Source organism: Tympanuchus pallidicinctus, unplaced genomic scaffold, assembly GCF_026119805.1.
Source record: "Tympanuchus pallidicinctus isolate F22 unplaced genomic scaffold, pur_lepc_1.0 scaffold31, whole genome shotgun sequence".
NCBI classification, from domain to species: domain Eukaryota; kingdom Metazoa; phylum Chordata; class Aves; order Galliformes; family Phasianidae; genus Tympanuchus; species Tympanuchus pallidicinctus.
This window is the reverse complement of record NW_026294749.1, coordinates 6,768,252-6,781,503: the sequence shown is the minus strand read 5'-3', so window position 1 is coordinate 6,781,503 and position 13,252 is coordinate 6,768,252.

Genomic DNA, 13,252 nt, shown 5'->3' with positions numbered 1-13,252 from the left:
CGAATACCACATCTGCACTGGGAGTGCTGGAATGTTTGCCCCAGACAACAGCTCCTCCTTGCCCTGTTATCTGACCTGAGTCATAGACAGGCATCATCCCACATGGGAAGGGAGCTGCTGCCTACCACACCCCACTGAACCGTGGGCTCTGCTCCAACCAAGGGCTGTGCTTCCGTCTGCCTTATCTGCCTTGGGAGTGTGAGAGCTGGTGGAGCGTGACGCATCCCATGGAGAGTGAGCAACTGGAGAGTGGCAAACAGTCTGAGAACGGCCCACTTAGTGAGCCAGACAGCAAATACCTACAAATAAGGGAAGAATTTAAAGAAGACAAGAATTCCCTCTGAATGAATCACAGATATCAAAACCTGCCCATTTTCCAAGGTGTAGCAGTGTACCAGCCTGAAACACGCAAAATTTGCGAAGGCATCGCACCCCTCCACTCCCAGCACTTTTTTACAGATAGATATCAAAGCACTTTGCCAAGCAGGTTGGTAGCACAGAACACCCTTTTAAAGAGGTGAAAGTCTCAGATGCTGGCTTACAGAAAGACAGCCCACCAGCCAGAAGTGCTGCCAAGAAAGAACAAAGGTCTCCTTGTCCCCAGTCATCATCCAGTTTAAAAATCCAGATAACTCTATTTTGCTGGGCCAGGGAAGGGGAGCACTCCAAATTTAAATCTGTGCTTTTAAACGTAATTAATTTTTCAAATTTTAAAGCATTTTCCCCTCAAAGAATACATAGAAAAAATGTCCGTAAGATAATCTGTTTAAACCAAAAACAATCATGGATTCACCAAGGGGAAATCGTGCTTGACCGACCTGTTAGCCTTCTACCATGCCATCACTGGTTGGGTAGATGGGGGAGAGCAGTATGTTGTGTACCTTGACTTCAACAAGGCGTTTGACACTATCTCCCACAGCATCCCTGTAATGAAGCTTAGAAAGTGTGGGATGCTTTGCCCTGGTAAGACCACATCTGGAATACTATGTCCAGTTCTGGGCTCCTCGGTTCAAACAAGACAGAGATCACCTAGAAAGGGCAGGATGGAGACCAACAAAGAAGGAAAGGCAGAGGAATCAGGGTCTGTTCAGCCTGGAGAAGACTGAGAGGGGATCTGATCAATGTTTATAAAATTCTAAAGTGCAAGAGGCAATTGAATGAAGCCAGACTTCTTTTTCAGTAGTGTGTAGTGACAGGACAAGGAGCAGTGATCACAAACTGGAACATAGGAAGTTCCACACAAATATGCAGAAGTGAGGGTAACAGGGCACTGGAACAGGCTGCCCAGAGAGGCTGTGGAGTCTCATTTTTTGGAGGTATTAAAGAACCCTCTGGTCTCTTTCCTGTGTGGCCTGCTGTAAAGAATCTGCTTTAGCAGGGGGTTGGACTCAGTGATCTCTAGAAGTCCCTTCCAACCCACGCAATTATGTGATTCTCTGTAATTAGCCTTTAAGCCCATCACATCACAGTTAATGCTTAAATGGTTCTATCTTCCCTCTTACCAGAGTTATGAAGACACAAGTTTATATGATCCTATGGCTAAGCCCCACAACAGAGTTGACACAGGACGTCACAGAGGTCAAAGAAGACACTAGGAGAGTGCATTCAGGGCCATTCCCCAGCAAAAGGCTGTGCAGTGATCCTTGGGGGTGATGGGAGCACAGTAACATGCAACAGAGTTTTGAGGGACAAGGCAAGTTACCACATCCTCAGCTGCAGAGAATAAAATATCCCAGGCAGTGCAACATGACCTGCCAGCAACTCCTCTGTGCTCACTCAGATCTCTCCTCTAGTGCAGAGTCCTCTGTGATCCATGTCACCAAGGAAAATGGAGAACAGTGTGATCAGGCAAAATGCTTGAGAGGTGAAGGAGAAAGAGGAGATTATTTGTCCTACATGGCTGCTGAGAGCATAAGCAGAATAACTGAAGCAACTCTGTCAGGTCTGCTAGTAAAGTTTTTAAGAGACATTGCTTTCTGTAACCGAACACAATACTGAAGCTCACAGTGATGATGATGGAGATTTCTACTTTCCCGACAACATATTCCATTTGTTAAGCTGAGTGGTGCAGCTGATAGAACAGAAGGAAGGGATGCTGTTCAAAAGGGCCTGGAGCTTGAGAAGAGGACCCACATGAACCTAATAAGGTTCAAAAAAGATAAGTGCAAAGTGTTGAACTTGACTTGGGGCAATCCTAGATATGTGTACAGACTGGAAGAACACATTGAGAGCAGCCCTGCAAAAAAGGACCGGGAGGGTCCTGGTGAGTGAAAAGCTGGATGATGTGAGTATGTGTGTGTGACCTGGAAGGACAACTGTACCCTAGGCTGCATCAAAAGAGAGGTGGCCAGCAGGAAGAGGGAAGTGATTGCCCTCTCTACTTTGTCCTCATGAGTCCCCATTTGGAGTACAGCATCCAAGCCTGGGATCTCCACCTCAGGAGAGATGTAGAGTTATCGGAGTGGGTCCAGAGTAGGGCCACGAAGATGATCAGAGGACTGGAGCATCTCCTATGAAGATAGACTGAGGGAGTTGGGCTTTTTTAGCTTGGTGAAGAGAAGGCTTCAGGGAGACCTCATTGCAGCCTTCCAGTACTTAAAGGGAGCTTACAAGTAGGAGGGGGACTGACTTTTTACACAGATAGATAGTGACTGGACAAGAGAGAATGGTCTTAAACTAGAAGAGGGGAGATTTAGATAAGATATTAGAAGAACATTTTTTAATTCAGAAGATGGTGAGAAACTGGAACAGGTTGCTTAGCGAAGCTGTGGATGCCCTATCACTGGAGACATTGGAGGCCAGATTGGAAGAGGCCATGGGCAGCCTGATCTGGTGGGTGGCAACCCAGGACCTTCATGATGATCATTAAGGTCCCTTCCAACCCACAACATTCTGTGATTCTGTGAGTGTAACTGGCACTGCAGTAGGTGCTATTTTAGGTAAATTATTGTCACTACATCATCCCAAGAGTTGCCTATTTTAGTTTACTTTTTCCCTTTCTTCCAGTTCAGATTTGTAGCACATTCAACAAGTTGCCTGACAAGCACTGGTTATGCAGGTGGAAAAAGCCCAGCATACTGCCTTTAATGGAAAGTTCTGGCTTGGTCACTAGTCTTATCAATGGCTTTACTCTGAATCTGCTGAAAAGCAGCAGACAGTACAATATCTAGCCCAGTACTGGGTACATTACTCAGTTCCTTTCATTATAAGGAGAGAAACAGGTTTTCTTGGGACAGAAAACCAATGCTCATGAGCCCCTCACAGTTAAGCACCATCAAAGAGTGAGTGACACTTGCTTTTCTAAGTCTTGCTGGTGTCAGTAGCACCAGAGCTTCCTTACAGAATGAAAACATGGTTTTTACAACACTGAGTGTACCGTCCTCACAAGCAAGGGAGGAGAGGAAAGATCTGAAGGCTTTATATGGATCTTAGGGAAGCATTTACCAAACGTTGTGTGAAAATTAACTCCCAAAAAATCCTTCTTGTGCATAACTAAGCTTGAAAGGATTCAGCATGTTTGTATGATATATGAATTAATGGTCTTTTATATATAGATTGATACAGCAAATAGGGACTACACTGGATTTTACAGTGAGAGTAACGTTTCTCCTTTTAGGAAGGCCAGCTGTTCTGCCAGGGAAAGATGTTAGCATCAGAAAAAAGACAACACTTCCTCCTGCAGAAGACAAACACTATCCTAGCAACAAAACACTGCTTTTCTTCCCCATGGCCGCTATCACATGACTCAGTTGTCTCAGGAGCATTTGTCTAGCCTCTGTATGTGATAAGAGCTTTATGATATGTTGTAGCACACAGAACGAGTAGATGCAATACTTGGGTCTTAGCCAACACAGAGTTCAAGGGCTTCACCTTTGACACTTTCTTGTATTGACAGTCATGATTAACTACACCCAAAACCACCAGCATGGAAACCCTTGTCATAGAATCATGGGCTGTGTCCTGGTTTCAGCTGGGACTGAGTTGATTCTTCCTTCGTATCGTGTGGTATGATACCATGTTTTGGCTTTAACAGAAAAACAATGTTGATAACACACCGATGTTTCAGTTGTTGCTGAGCAGTGCTGTACAGAGCCGAGGACATTTCAGCTTCTCATACTGCCCTGCCAGCAATGGGCTGGGGGGGTACAAGGAGTTGATAGGGGGCAGAACCGGGACAGCTGAGCTAAACTGGCCAAAGGGATATCCTATACCATATGGCATCATGTGAAAAAAATCAAAATGGGGTGAGGTGCTGGGACAGGCTGCCACTGCCTGGGGACCGGCTGCGCAGTGGTCAGTGAGCGGTGAGCAATTTCTTGTGCATCACTCATTTTGTGTATATACATATATACACAAAATTTCCACTTTTTTCCACTTCTTTTTTTTTCTGTCTTAGTCAATAGTTTTTATCTTGACTCACAAATTCTGCTTTCTTTATTCTTCTTCTGATTCTTTCCCCCATTCCACTGGGACAGGGAGGAGTAAACAAATGACTGTGGTGCTTAGCCTCCTGCCAGGATAACCTATAACAGATTGGAAAGAACATTGAAGACCATCCAATTCCAACTCCACTGCCATAGGTTAAGACACTTCCCATCAAATCAAGCCCCTTCCAATGTGGCCTTGAATGTCTCCACAGATGGGGCATCCACATCCCCTCTGGGCAGCTGTGTCAGTGCCTTGCCACCTGATCTACCAGCACCCACAACTCCTACTCCACTTTTCTCAGCCGCTTTCAATCCATTCTCTACCCAGCCTGTATTTGTGCTCAGGATTATTCCAGCCCAATTGAACTTGCACTTGTTCTTATCCATGTCCTGGATGGCATCCTGTCCCTCCAGTATATTGACTGCACCACGTGGCTTAGTTTCCTTGGCACATTTGCTGAGAGTGCATTCAGTCTCACTGTCCATGTTGCCAACAAAGGTATGAAACAGTGCAAGCCTCAATACCAAGCCCTGAGGAACTCCACTTGTCACAGGTCTCCACTTAGACATAAGTTACTGACCACAACTCTTCGAGTGAGACTATCCAACCAATTATTTATCCACTGAGTGGTCCATCCATCACATCCATATCTCTCAAATTTAGAGAGAAGGATGTAATATGACAGTGATAAATATTTTGCTTATGCTAGCAATTATCAACCACTGGGGTAAAAACATACTAGAAGGGTGAAATAGCCCAAGTAACCACTGCTGCCTCTGTGACATTCTCTCTGCTTTCCAAACTCTATAAGAGTTAAGTCTCTGCTGTACACAGCCTTGCTCTCTCACCACCTGTTCCCTTTCCATTGAGGAAGTACATGAAAATGCAGCTCGGGGCATCAGAGAACTACAGACAGAGAAGAAAGGTTAACTAAGGAGAGTTTAGACTCCTATTTTTTTTACAGCTCGAAGCAATTGCTTGCTAGGGGACTGAAATCAAGGACTGCAAAACCTGTAAGGGCTCCTTTTGTAGAGCTTCCAACCCAGAATATTTATCATTGTCACAGAGCACAGAGAGGATTTTGCTGCTAGATAAACAAGCTGTATCACTCCGCTAATTTCCAAAGCTTCTGCTGCAACTGGGACAAATTCTTCCTTTGGGCCATCCCAGGGCAGTACTATTCTCAACAGTATCTGCAGATAACACACAAAGCAGCCTCCCTTCCAGCAGCCTCCTGGCTAATCCCCTGCACTTGTAAGAGGAGCTGTGCTGTGGCTCTTAGAAACCACGCCTCTGTTCACCGCTCAGCTGAGGGTTTTCTTTGTAAAACCACGAGCATAATAATTACTCGGTGGTTTAGGAAAGGCACGCTACATGCTTCCCTGAAAAGTCAAGAAGTTCCTTGTTTATCCTCTCATACATGCCTGTAAACCATCGATAATTATGTTTTGCAACAACCCAAAGCAAAGGCAGAGCGTTCCCCTGTCCTTGAGGTCTTAGAAGCGCAGCCATTGCTGGTCCAGCTCAACACCAAGAAAACTCTGAGAATCTTGCACTTGTTGGAGGGTCTACTGATATGCATATTTCCAAGAAGGCTTCTCCTGCTGCTCCAAAAGATGGGGAATGCACACGTGCAGCATGATGGAGCATTGAGGTGTTCACAAGGTGTACCTCCTGGCTCGTATTGAGGGCTACCTCAGGTGAACAAAAGATGTGCAACAGCACACAAACTGCTGGCAACAACATATGAGGCTCCAAGGGCGTCCTCACAAGCCCTACTCAGGAAAGCATCTTGAAAACCTGGGATTAAGCCACTGGAGGCCAGTTTGGTGCATTATCCAATGGTGTGCCTGGGAGATCAACCTTGTGTATGTCTCTGTCATTTGGAGAAGAAAATGAGATCCCTCTTTTTTTGAGTCTCCCTCCTCCTCCAACATAATATTTGTCCCTGTGTCCCTTCATTAAGCAGAACAGCAGAGCAGGGAGTAAAGCAGCTTTAAAACCAGATCAGAGGTTTTGAGCAGAGAAGTCCACAAAACCCCAACACAACAAAAAAGCTACACACACACACACACACACATATATATATATATTTCCTGAGCACAGTAAAGCAAGTTAAGAATATTCTTGTTGCTGATAATGAAATGCTTTTCATCCTCCCAATTAGAGGATGAAAGCCATGATTCTCCAAATGCAGCTCTGCAGCAGCCTGATGTTGTAGCTAACCACAAAGCACCATGACTTAATACACCACAACTGTCAGAAAATATAGTGTCCGACACATTGGTTTCCTAACCTCACAGTGAAATATTTATGCCATAAAACTTCCTTCTTTTTAAAAAAGAAGGGCTCTGAAAGATGGTATTTAAAATACCAAGTGAACTACAGGGAGTAGGAACATTCAATGGCTGTTTGGTTTCCTTTCTTTTTAGAAAACAGAAGTACTTGGTGATTCTGTAGGATGTGGAAAATATTCCAAAGACGTAAGGGGATGGTTTTCATTCTAAAGACATTAGAGGATTTTTTTAACACCCATGTTTCTCTGTACCACGCTGGCAGTTTAACAGCTTGGCATTGCTAGAGGAGCACAGAACAGCCTTCGGATAAGGATTCTGCTCAGGTAGTGTGGAATTGCAATTAAAAAGTCAATTGTTTGCAAACCTGAATGGAAGAATGGAGTTAGAGGAAAGGACAGATGAAAACCACAATTCATTCATAGGCTGCAAAGGCCACTGCCAAGAGCAATGCAGAAGGCATTCTCTAGACATGGTGTACAGCAGAGGACACCTGCAGGCATCTGGAGAGGAACTTTTTATAGGGCAGGTAGCAACAGGATGAGGAGAAATGGCTTTAAACTGGAAGAGGGTAGATTTAGATTAGATGTTAGGGAGAAATTCTTTACTGGGAGGGTGGTGAGACACTGGAACAGACTGCCCAGTGAGGTTATGAATGCTACTTCCCTGGAAGCATCCAGGCTGGATGGGGCTTTGAGCAACCTGGGTATAGTGGGAGGAATCCCTGCCTATAGCAGGAGGCTGGAACTAGATGATCTTACAGGTCCCTTCCAACCCAAACCATTCTTTGATTCTATGATCTCGCATGCTTAAATTGAACCCTCAGCCGCTAACCTGCTCTCACCCTGGCTCCAGGCACCGTGTTTCTGCCCACAACTGCAAAAGCTGTGAAACTGCTCTAAAAATAAGCATTTCAGTAAAAACCTGTTTTTGTTTTTTTTTCAGCTCTGTTTTGCTGTGTTACAGTGCATGACGCTAGAAATGTGGGCAAGCGTTGTCTGGTAGCAAGAGCTGCCTTTTCATTTCCAAAGAATGTCCCCACCAACCACATCCCCATGTAAGGAAAAAGAAGCAATTACTGGTAATGTTGCGACCAGGGGAAGGCAGAGCCGTGCTCCCTGCCAGACCTCACTGCCAGCAGAGCTTGGCCCGATGCTCCACCTGGTCCCATCCCATGGTGATGCCTTGCCTTCAGCTCACTGCACAGCCCAGCATAGCTCATGCTTTGCACGGGTCGTTTTTTGGCTGAAGGGGAAATGTCACCCTGACCAACTGGAGTGCACAAAGAGCCTTAGAAGAAAAGGAGAAAAGTTTATCTTGCTGTACACAGAATGTGTGCCGCACGTCAGCTGGGAAAAGAGAGACGTCCAAAAGCTGCTGCCAAAAATCCAAGGCTCAGGAGCACGAAGCAGCTGCTGCAGAGTATGTGGATGAAAAAAATACTGGTTAGTCTCCAAGCGTGACCCTGCCGACAAGAAAACAAGAATAGTTTTTATTCCACCAATAGTTCCGTGATCATGCAGACAAATTCTGCCTTTATGATGAAGCAATCTCAAATTCCAGAATCAGGGGAAGGAAAGGGAAGGCGCAGAAATAAAAAAGGGAAATTTTTTGAGGTATAAAGTCTGGACAGAGGAACAAATTTTGGAACAGGGATCCATCTCTTCTAAAAACAAACCCAAGCACTGAACTCTTTGACCCAGGGCCCCATCAGTTCAAGAAGTCCCTCCATTCAAGGAATGTAAACTCCACAATGAGTGGAGCCCGGAGCTCTCCTTTATGGATAGCAGGAAACTTCTTCAAAGGGCCGGTTTATGACCTGGCTTGAGAGCTGGAAATAATTAAGTGTTCTTGTCAAAGGTCAAAGTCATGGGGTGAAATTCCTGGGAACTCCAAACAACTCTGGGTTGAATGGAGCATTTGGGCTTTTTCTGTGCATGGTGAGAAGGCAGCAGGCAGTGTGGGGACAGAAAGAGCCCTGCCTGAGCTATTTTGCCTTCCCAAGTGTTGGTGGGTGCTTTGGGACTCATCTTGTTTTCTTGGAGGAAAAAAAAAAAAAAAAGAAAAGTGAGGCTGAGCTTAAAAAAATCTGTAAATAAAAATCACAGGCAAATAATGTATTTATAGCAGCACCAAATATGAACTAAATGCCAAGATCCTGGCAATGCAAGCTAAGATGCTGATTCATTTTCTGCTCCTGATGTAACTCACTGAATTCAGCAAAGCACTGGACAGAGTGAATCTGTCACCAGATGAAGACAACAGCACCGCTACAGGCCTCGGGAACCACTGTGCTTTGCTGTGTACCTTACAGCTGTAACATCATCTATGTTTGAAGAGGTTTGGTGCCACAGCCCTGAAGCCCTGCACAACTCCATGTGCCCACCAGCAAGCAGAAAGACAAACAGGCATCAAAATGCTCCACAAAGTCAAAAAAGCCTCCAGTCATATCTGATATCCCAACTCGGTAGGGATCCCAGTACACACTGAGATGAAGTAAGGACAAAGTAGAGCAAGTGGTGAGATTTGGGGATGGCTGGGGTTCTGGCACAGTGGGGTAGGTCCCCCTCCAGTGCAGATGGCCCCTCTGCCTACACCTCTCCTCACGCTCTCATTCTGCCAGCCTGGAGACAGCCCTGTTCCATCAATAGCTCCTTGTTCATCCCCCTTCCACCTCCTCATTCAAACTTCTAAACCCAAAGAGCAACTGAAACCATGCTGTGACCTCCTGCACTGACTTCTCTGTCTTTTGTGAACTGAAATTGATTTTCCTTGCATGGGAACATCCAGGATCTACCCCCTGACCTTCAGCCTGAGGTTGTGCGCTAGGAGCAAGAGGGAATGTGAAAGTGACATTTGGCTGTCAGTGTTGGTGAGAAATACGAGCCACCCAAGGCTAGAAAACAGTCTGCTTCTGTCCAGTGCCTGGAAACAGGGGAATTGCCAGACTGGCTGAGATACAGGGGTCAATACCCCAGCTCTGACACTAGCCAGCACCAGATGCTTCAAAGAGTGGTCTGAAGAGCCTATGGCTGCCAGACACAGGATAATCCCATTCTTATCTCCTGCTCTGCAGAACAGCACAGTCGGCACGCACACCAGTACAGGCACATACATGCACACTGGGAACTGTCGGCCTCTGAGCACTCTCCTCCTAGAAATATCACGGTGTCCTGTGAATATGGATCACAGTGGTGTGCCTCTTACCCATGAGCATGACTCTACATAGGAAAGGAATGAATTAGACGAGAGCTGCTTTGGGTTCAGCACATCTATATAGCACTGTAGTTTCCATATTGGACATAGCTGATGAACAGACTGCAGCCAATGAACACGACCCTGTTCACCAGCCCAGAGCCAGCAGCCTGGACAGGAGCTAAAATGCCATCATTTTGACAGAAGAAGAAGGCTGTTGGAATAACTTGCTAACCTGTAGCCTACATTTCCCTAATCTGTGCATTTTCTTTATCATCATACTGTGTCCCTTTTCCACTCTTCTAGGGTCAACTTTTAATCTCCCAATTACCTCAGTACATAGTCCATGATCTTCAAGTCCCTAAGGATCATGGAAAGAAGGGAGATGGAAGGAAAGAAGGTGACAGGCAGAGTCTGCATAGGACTTTGTTTTGTTCTGGCTGCTCTACAAGGTGTGTATGCCATTCGGAAGATTTTCCCTTTGGTTTCTTATGTCCATGCTGAGTTGCATGAAGCAACCAGTAATTTTAACTCTTCATGAGTGGCTTGAAATCCCATTCAGTTTCAAACTGGGCTGAAGCATGTGGATGGGTAGAGGGGCATCCAGCTCTTATCTATTAGTCCTGACACATCCTGTGGATCATCCCTCCTCCTGCCACCCCAACAAGTGTTTTTTCTCAAAGTGAACATATCCTTCAAAGTTGCACCTTCTTCAGTGATCAGACCTACTCATGTTTGCTCAAGGTAGAGAATCAGAGTGCTCCTGCACAGTTGGGCTCTCAAAAAGGCACTGAGAGGATAGCAGGGCAGGTTTCTGAGACTGAGTTATCTCACTGTCAAGCTCTGCAAACTGCTGGCTGGGTTGAGGTCTTCCATGAGCAGGGGATGCCAATTGTGCATCTACTTTCCATATATTAACGTGTCTTTGTAGCATTGTTGGTCCTGTGAAGAGAAAAATGGGCTCTTTGTGTAAAACTTCAGCGGGGTATTTGAGGTAAAGAGTGTTAGAGGTTGTGAAAAGCCTCTGGAAAGGCCACTGGATTTCCTGGCCCAATTTCTTCTTGCTTTTTGAGTTTATCTGCCATTACATAAACCAGATGATTATGAAAATGCTGCGCTGCTCAGCACCAGCAGTACAGAGGGGGAGGAGGAGGTTGTGTTGACCTGTTAGAGAATTCTGTGGTTGATGCAGTTCAGGAAAACAGAGATATCACCACACTTTGTTTAATTAGTGCCTGTTTCTGAGCCTCAGATATCTTGCGGAATTCATTTTGTACCAGTAATTAAAACGCATAAAATTGTGGAGAGCTGTAGCATTATAATCCACATTATCTGATACTGCTGCTGTTTGATAGCTCTTCAAACAAAGCACAAAGCAACCTTGATCTTCCTAATGCTCTTTACTCAGAAAGGGGCCCGACACAAAGGGACTTGTAAGTCTGCCTTCCAAAATCAGTGGGCATGAAAAATAGGATTGCAGTTTCCTGGCAAAAAGAAGTGTTTCCTTGGTATTAGTGGAGCAGGCTATTTTTAGGTTGTTCTCAAGTATTTTGTGAGGGGCCTCTCTGAATCAGTCCAAAACACAGAAAATCCTCATTCCTCATCTGGAGAACATTGTACTCCCTCCTCACAAGGTAAGTTGTTGAATAACAAAATAACCTCACAGGCAGCATTTTCTGGTTCCTTAAGTAAAAGTTCTCCCTGCCCTCCCTGTGGCTCTTGGTGGCTGCTCTGCTTGCTGTCAGAAGCATTGCTGAGAAGCTTGTGTGAAAATGCATTCTCTGAGGCTGCTGCAGGCACCTGGCTGTGCCACGATGCTGTTCAAGGTAAAGCCAAGCCTTCATCCACTACAAATGGCTTCCTGGGGAAAAGCAGGGCTTTGGTTAAGTGAAATCATTTGTTGCACACGTCTAACAGAGAGCAAAGTGCTGACATTTGGGCAAAGAATAACCAAATGCTCCCCGACTCAAAATAGTTCAGCCAAAAGACCGCAAGCTTTGAAAGGTTGCCAAACTCGGCATCTTTCCATGCAAAATACTAAAAAGAGAAGAAGTGGGGTCTGTTCTAGAGGGACCCTCCACTTTCCTATTTTCTCATCAAATGACCAGGATCACTGTCTCACTGTTAGCCTGGAAATATATATATATATATATATATATATATGTAGGCTGTTCAGAATGAGCACTTTTTTCTGCTTGCATATTCACGATAAATTACACTTTGAAGAAGAAGGAAAATACATGATTGTGGAATTGTTGGTTATTATATAATAATAAAGGTGATATATATAATAAAGGTGATTGCTTCCCTCTGATCCTGAAACGAGTCTATTTACTTGCCTAATGAAAAATGAGGTGGCATAAACAAGCAAAAGGGAGTTTGGCCTTCAGTTCTGTCCCATTTTAGCAACTTGAATATCTTTCATGCTGAAGACATAGGGTGAAACGGTTCTCGTAGATACAGGTGATGTCTTCTGAAGAACATCCCACCACCCGCACGCCCCATCTGTCCCTTTTCCCTCCCTCATCCTTCTCCCAGCCAACTGGGTCGTGTCGTGCCCCGAGGACAGTGACAATTTCAGTTTGGTTTAAGGTATAGGTGCCCAAACTTTTGGCCACAGTGAGTAAAAAGGAATCGTCTAGGGCCTCATACACACAAGTTGCTCCAAAAGTAATGCCTGCTATTTATTTCTAGCATAGCTACAACCAATACAAAGAGCACAATAACACCATTTGATAGAGAAAATTCTCAGCCATAAAACACATCTCTCAGCATAGTCAGCATATTTTTCTTGAAACATTAAAACAAAAAAGAGAGAAACAAAACTGTACAACAAGTGGATATTGGAGTTTGTTTTTTGTGAAGCCAACACGTGAGGCTGGCTCGATGGTTGGGTTGCTGTGAATGATGGGTGCTTGTCGGGGGCCGCTCTGCTGAGAAGAGCCCCTGCCTGCACATCACAGCGCCAGGAGAGGCCATGCTGCCAGCTGGGCTGCTGTGCAGGCTGTGGGTTGGACATTTCTGGTCGAAGGAATTACTTCTCCTTTTCCTCTCTGTGCCCTTTCCAGACTCTCGGCCAATTTCTAACTTTTAACCAGACTGGAAGTTCTTAAATTACAGAAAACAATACGATGCATGAAACCACAGCATTCTGTTCTCACTGAAGCCCAAGTGCTGCGCATTTCTCCTTTCTTCATATCAAAATAGTACCGTAGCAATGATATTAACGCGTAACGTTACCGCTTCACACTGAAGAACGATCGTTACGATCACAGCAGTACCCCACTGTGCTTTTCTGGGAATGGAAGGTGAGGCCATCCTTCATGTGCACATAA